Genomic DNA, 6,907 nt, shown 5'->3' with positions numbered 1-6,907 from the left:
AGTGGAATGAGGGGCTCCGGGATGGAGGTTCAATAGGTTGAGTAGAGCGGGCCTCAATGAGGAGGTGGCTCTTGGGCACAGACTCAAGGGCGGGGATGGAGGGAGTGTGCAGACACATGCAGGGGCAGTTCACGGAAGGCAAACACCCTGAGTCGGAGAGAGGTTGGTGCGCTCGGGAGAGGGAAGCGTTTTTCCCATGTGTATTTTGGTTGGTTAAATTCCTAGCAGTGGAATTATGGGGTCAAAGGAATTGTCTAGATCTCCTTTGAAATTCTCTCGTTTCAAAGCCCTGGGATAGAAGAGTGTCCGTACCCCAAAAGAAATCTATTCAAATGCAAGAAAATCAAAATGGAAGAAGAGTAGAAAACATAAAGGGGCTAAAAATAGCAGTTAGCACCTCTGTTAAGAATTTCTGTGAGAATCTCAGGGGTTTACTGAGTCATCTTCCGCGGTGCCTGTTACAGTGGGCTTGCACAGCTTGGCCACGTGTCACCCCTCCGCGTTCCTGTATCTACTAGGCAGGATCCTTCTTGCCTCTTTGCCAGTGACTTTCAAGTACCAATCAGCTCTTCCCTTTCCACCTTCGCAGGTCCCCTGGGACCTTCCTATTCAGCTCCAATTTCTGATCTAGCTAAAGACATCCCCACTTTCCCACTGACCGTGAGACTAATCGGATGACTTCACCGGAGGCGCGCGACCTTGTGGTTCAGGGGGAGGGCAGTGGCCTTGAAGCACAGGGGGGACCTTCCGCTCTACCCAAGGGAAAGAATGGAGGGAGCTGCAGGGCCAGGGAGCAGGGAGGGTGTGTGGTAAGGGGCCGGCTCCAGGCAGAGGCTCATCAGAGGAGAAGAATGGGTTGGGCCCCGTTACCAAGGCCAGGCAGACTTTATTCTCCAAGTGGTAAGTCATCAAAGGAGGTTTGCGCAGAGTGACAACATGAGACTGCCTTTCAAGAAGATGTCTGGAGCTGGGGTGATAAATGCTTTTGGAAGGAGGGGAGTTAAGCCAGGGGAACCAGTTAGTTCACTGTGGCAGGAGATATTGTAAGCCTTTCATCCAGTCATTAAGCCAGTGTGTACTGGGGATCATGGGCATGCTGGGCACTGTGCTCCATCCTGGGAAGGTGTAACCCACACCCCCACCCTCATGGAGATCACATTCTAGCCGGGGACAGAGACAGCTATCCAGTGGAAATCAATTGAGTAGATAGTATATTAACCTGTTTGCAAACCTGTCACTGGATTCGTAGGACTGCCCCGTATTGTGTCTGAGGAAACAGATTGGCCACCACGTCTCTCCCCCGAGAGGCACCTGGTGGACTGAGATCAACCCCCTCCTGGTTAGCAGCCACGTGCTTAAGCACCGTGCCACCACCAGGGCCCGTAGATAGTGTGCTTGACGGTGCAGGTGGTCAAGTGGACATGCACGCAGGAAGGGAACGAGGAGTTTTTCAGAGCCCTGGGGTGGTGTCCATGGTTAAGCATTTGTCTTACTAATGGGAAGGTCGGTGCACTTTGCCTACTCCTAAAGGACCCCCAACGAAATGCAATCCTGTTCAGAAAAGTCAGGGCCACAAACTGTGGAGCAAAGGTCCACTCTGACATCCCGGGTCACCAGGAACCAGAATCGACTCGAGGGCAACTGTTGTTTGTTTACTAGAAATGGTTGTGGGCTGGGGCCAGGAGGGGGTGGGCGGTGGGTGGTGTGGTTCACAAGTTCCTAAAGAAGAAGGATAGCCAGCTGGGGGAAGGAAGGCTCTTGGGGTGACTTGTGAGTGGATGGGCCCCAAAGGAGGTGGCATGGGTGAAGGAGAAGGTGAGGGCGAGGGAGGTTGGGAGTGTTTGTAGGTAGACTCGGTGAGACGAGGAGCCAGCCAGGAGCACAACAGGGAGTCAGTGATGTTTATGAAGGGCAGCAAGAGAAAGCCACCCAGGCAGCACACAGCATGGTACCATCATGGAAGACCCAGGGCGTTCAGGTTATAGGCATGTCTCCCCGAAGAGGCTGTCAGCATCTTGAAAGGACCCATTCACACTGGCCAAGCCAAGTGCTGAGCACATTCCAAAATATTCAGTGAATATTCGCAGTTGGAAGGTATTCTTCCTTCATCTTGCTGCCCCCAGCCACGGGGAGCCCCCTGCGTGGTGCCTGAGGCTGCTTTTCTATACTTCGCTAGAGGTCCGCCACCGCAGCTAGGGAAGCTAACCAAGGGTCTGGCCCCAGGAAGGACTGGGGTTTGGGCCAAGCAGGAGTCCTGCTGTGTTAGCCCCAGTTGACCAGATAAACAAATTCATAGACACTTATATGTGTTTTAAAAGATAACTTTATGTCAATGAAAAATTGTACATTAAGAAAACATCCCAGCCCAGTCCAGATCAAGTCCTTAAGTCTGATATTAGCCCATATGTCCGATACCAGTCTATAAATCCCTCTTCCTACTCACGAAACACAAGCAATGATGCTGATGCAGGAAGATCACAGGCCAGTGGGTGGAAAGCCTTGTGGACCCAGTGGTGGTGGAGGCATCCCTGCGCTAGCAGGGGTCTCCAAGTGAGCCCTGCGGCTCCAGGGCTCTAGTGTAGCTCTGTGTGTATTGTCAGCAGGAATGTCTCACAGGAAGGGAGCTATTGATTTCCGTGGGCACCGCCAAATGAGGTCATCAAGCTGCAACCTGAATGACAGCTTAGACTCCACCCCTCCACAAGTTGACACCAGAGTATGTTGCTCACCTCCTCTTGAGCTGTGTGGCCCCTCCTGGAGTAGGCATGCGGCAGCCTCCTCCTTGAAAATCCCCTTCTATTTCTGGTGGTCCAGAGTCTCTTGGTCCCTCCCCAGTGAGCACTGCCCAGTGATACCCTGTGGCCTGCCCAGAGTGGGCATCTCATCCGTAAGTGGCTGGGTGCTGTTTATGTCAACATCTACCTCCCACCCCACTTAAGAGCTTGGCGTGCCTCCAACCGTGCCCTACCTGGATGAGGCCCCGATGCCACTGCACTTCTACCGGGACTGGGTGTGCCCCAGCAGGCCCTGCATCGTGCGCAATGCCCTGCAGAAGTGGTCACTCCCCTATCTGAGGTGGGTGCAGCCCTGGGCTGGGCTAGGGTGATGGGCGAGCTGTCTTGTGGCATGTGGGCATGCTCTTAGAGTCCCTTCCCCTAGGGCCACGGTGGGCGCCACGGAGGTGAGCATAGCGGTGACCCCAGATGGCTATGCTGATTCCGTGCGCGGAGACCACTTCGTGATGCCAGCCGAGCGCCTGCTGCCCCTGTGAGGTGTGTTGGACATCCTGGAGGGCAGGGCCCGGCACCCTGGCGTGCTCTACATGCAGAAGCAGTGCTCTAACCTGCTTACCGAGCTGCCCCAGCTGCTGCCCGACTTGGAGCCCCACGTGCCCTGGGCCTCCGAGACTCTGGGTGAGAGGGGGCGACTGGGACAGAGGGCAGTCGTTGAGAAAACACAGCAGAAGCACACACCAAGCTTCTACACTGACAGCTCAGTGACATTGATTGTCTTGGCCCACACCCACCACCCCATGGCCAGGGTCAGGCCCTGCCGCCCTGGAAGCCTTGACTGTTGACCGACTGCAAAGGATTAGTGCTCTAACTTTTGCCTGTGGGGGGCTGGGCCCACTCCCCAAGCCCTCCAAACCATGGCCTCTTCGCCACTTTTCCCTGGGATGCCCCTCGCTCGCACGCAGCACCCCTGCCCACATCCTGTTGGGTGTTATCCCAGACCCAACCTGCAGGGGACAACCGCTCCTAACTCTCCTCCTCTGTCCTGCAGGGAAGATGCCAGACGCGGTGAACTTCTGGCTGGGGGAGGCGGCCGCAGTGACGTCCTGTAGGTGTCTCTGGGATGCAGGGACAGGGAGGAGCCAGGATGGGGCCAAGGGTGGGAGGCTGGCCTGGAGGGTCGGTCTACAATTCTGCGAACAGAGGAGGAGCGGCGTTGCAGCGTGGTGGGTGGGATGACTTTGGTGTGGGGGCGCACTAGACATCTCTCAGAGGGCACGTTGGCCCCGGAGGTGAACTTGGGAGAATCCTATGCGTGGATATTTACCTCTTTGGAGAGATGACCCGCATGGGGCGTGTGGTGAGTGCCAAGTCCCTGGTGGCTGGGATCTGGAATGCCCTCCACCCCATTCCTCCCTGGGCATCTCCTGGAGTCTGGTTTGACTATGTCGTTGAGAATACACAGAGCAAAAGCACACACCAAGCTTCTACGCTGACAGCTCAGTGACATTGATTCAGTCCCTCTAGTTGGTTCAAACGTTCTCACCCTCCCTTCCCGAGTTCTTCTCCCTGAGGGAAATGAGGGGGCTTCAGAAACTGTGTAGAAAATAATGGGATTCCCCCTCCCCCCTTATAAATTCATTGTCCTCCAGGATCCTGGCTGTTCTTTGAAGAGGCTGTTTTCAGTCTGAGCCCGGATGGAGTTTAAAAGAACACCATGCTCATGGCAGAGGGATGGAGATCCTTTACTGGCTATGTTGAACTAGTACTGGGCGTAAAGGAGACATCAGGGGACACTTTGGATGGAAGGTTGAAATCTTTATTCGCAGGACTTTCTCCTTTTTACACCCCTGGCTGTCTTGAGGCGCAAGGCTCTGGGTGGGCAGGTTCTGCCTCTCATGTGCCCTGCTCCGCCAAATCTGCCCAGGACCTTCTTTGTGTTGGCAGTGCACAAGGACCACTACGAAAACCTCTACTGTGTCCTCTCTGGAGAGAAACATTTCCCGTTACATCCGCCCAGCGACCGACCCTTCATCCCCTATGGTAGGGCTGGGACCTGCCTTACGCATGGGCCCCAAACCAGAGGAAGGGTAGCGAGGCTTCCCTGCCTGTGTCCCTGGGGCCAGGCAGCCAACAGGAGAGGCTGGGAGGAGGTCTGAGGGGCTGGGAGCACTCTTTGCTGAGCTCCCCCTTTTTCTCTGGCATCAGAGCTGTACACCCCAGCAACCTACCGACTCACTGAGGCGGGCACCTTTGAGGTGGTGGATGAAGAGGCCATGGAGAAGGTGTCCATCTTGGCCCTGGGCCTCAGGGAGGGGCGAGCTCATCCATCTCTGAGGAGCAAGTGGGCCCCAAAAGTCCTGGGAAGGTGGCCCCTTCCTCCGTAAGGTCCCAACATCTGGGGCTGGCTTCCCAGGGCGGAGTGGAGGGGGAACTTTGGCCCTTACCGTTGGCAAGGCCAAAGGCCGAGTTCCCCGGTCCTGCTCCATCCCCAGGTGCCCTGGCTTCCACTGGATCCCTTGACACCAGATCTGTCCCAGTACCCACAGTACCGTGGGGTCCAGGCCCTCCGCTGCACCATGCAGGCCGGCGAGATGCTCTACCTGCCGGCCTTGTGGTTCCACCACGTGCAGCAGTCCCAGGGTTGCATTGCTGGTGAGGAGCTGCTGGTCTGGGCCAGCGGGTGGGCTGGGGAGGCTCTGGGTCAGAGCAGGGCCACCCACTCCTGTGCTTGCTCTTCCCACAGTGAACTTCTGGTACGACATGGAGTATGACCTCAAGTATAGTTACTTCCAACTGCTCGACACCCTCACCAAGGCCTCAGGCCTGGACTAGTGGAGCCCCCAGGGAACGTGCCCCCCCACAGCTCAGGGGGCATTCTGGCTCCTCCCCAGATGGCCCCCCACAGAGACACCCTGCAATCTGTCTGACCCAGAACTCCGTTTGGGTTGGGACCGACCCTGGAGACTATCGTGGGTGATAGGAGGAGGACCAGGAAGTGCCAGGCAGGTGTCTAGGTCAGGGATACCAGAAAGCTGCCACGCAGGTGAAGCAGCCCCGTGGGTGGAGGCCAGCTGCAGCGTCCTCCCTCCTCTGTAAAGCTGTGAAGTGGATATAATGATGGTCCCTACCTTTCTGGCTGCCCTGGGGCCTGGAGAGGGTTTCTGTAAGGGCCCGCTCGCTTGCTCGAAGGACATGCTCAATAAAGCCGGGGAGGCTCCATGTGGTACCTGCTCCTTGTGGCTTTCTGTGTCTCCAGGAGGGCGGGGAGGGTTCAGATGGAAACGTCAGAGAGAGGAGCTAGCTCCCTGTCTGTCCAGGGACCACAGCTTGTACTCCGGTCTGGCCGGCAGGCCAACCCTGTTTTAACTCTCTGCCAGGGCTCATTGACTGGGACTCTGGTTTACTTTGCGATGGGGTTGGTTGCCTGGGGACGAGCCTGTGTCTCCTAACCAGCACAGGGACCAGGGGACAGAAACTGCCCCACCCTCACCCCTGGGCTGCTCCTCTGCAGAAGGAACTGGCTTTCTCATGCTGCCCCCACAAAAGGGGAGATGAGCCCCCTTCCCCTGGGTGCCCACCTGGAGCTCCAGTACTGGCCATCTCTGGGGACCCAGGTGGCCCAGGCCCTGGCTTTGAAGAGCTGTTTTTAGTAACAGCCACTCCCCTGCTGTGATGATAGGCTCCGGATACACCCCTCCTCCGGGTCTGCTTCAATGGAGACTGGGCATTCCTGTCCTACTGGTACCTGGATGTTGCTACAAGCCTTGTTGGTGGGGACTCTGCCCTTGCCCTACCTCTGGCGGCTGCCCAGACCTGTGGCCCCTCCAAGCCATGCCTTCCTGTCCTGCTCACACAGGTGGTTGGTGAGCTGTCCTGGAAGCAGGACCCGGCTGGGCAGGCCCAGGTGGTGACTGCTGGGGGCAGTGGGTTTTCCAGGAACCCAGCAGGGGGGGGGGAACCTTGAGCCCATGGGAGGGTGTCAGTAGCCCCAGTATAGGCTGAGGTGCCTCATTTCTTGGGCAGGGTGTGGGGCTTGGGCAGAGCGGAAGATGCAGGTGGGAGGGGCTAGGGAGGCCAGTTGGGACATACTTGGATTTTGGCTTAAAACCCCACAGTCCTCGGCCCAGTGGCTACTGCTGCCTTTGCTCTCCCCGCCTGGGACCCCCGGCCTC

The 6,907-nt window shown here is 57.1% G+C and overlaps 1 pseudogene; it reads left to right on the top strand.

Moving 5' to 3' along the window:
* The first annotated feature begins 1,799 nt into the window (after positions 1–1,799).
* On the top strand, positions 1,800–5,567 carry LOC142435777 (bifunctional peptidase and (3S)-lysyl hydroxylase JMJD7-like; annotated as a pseudogene).
* Positions 5,568–6,907: the final 1,340 nt, after the last annotated feature.

The sequence above is a fragment of the Tenrec ecaudatus genome (genome assembly GCF_050624435.1).
Source record: "Tenrec ecaudatus isolate mTenEca1 chromosome 1 unlocalized genomic scaffold, mTenEca1.hap1 SUPER_1_unloc_14, whole genome shotgun sequence".
NCBI classification, from domain to species: Eukaryota; Metazoa; Chordata; class Mammalia; order Afrosoricida; family Tenrecidae; genus Tenrec; species Tenrec ecaudatus.
This window is presented reverse-complemented; position numbering and strand designations above follow the sequence as displayed.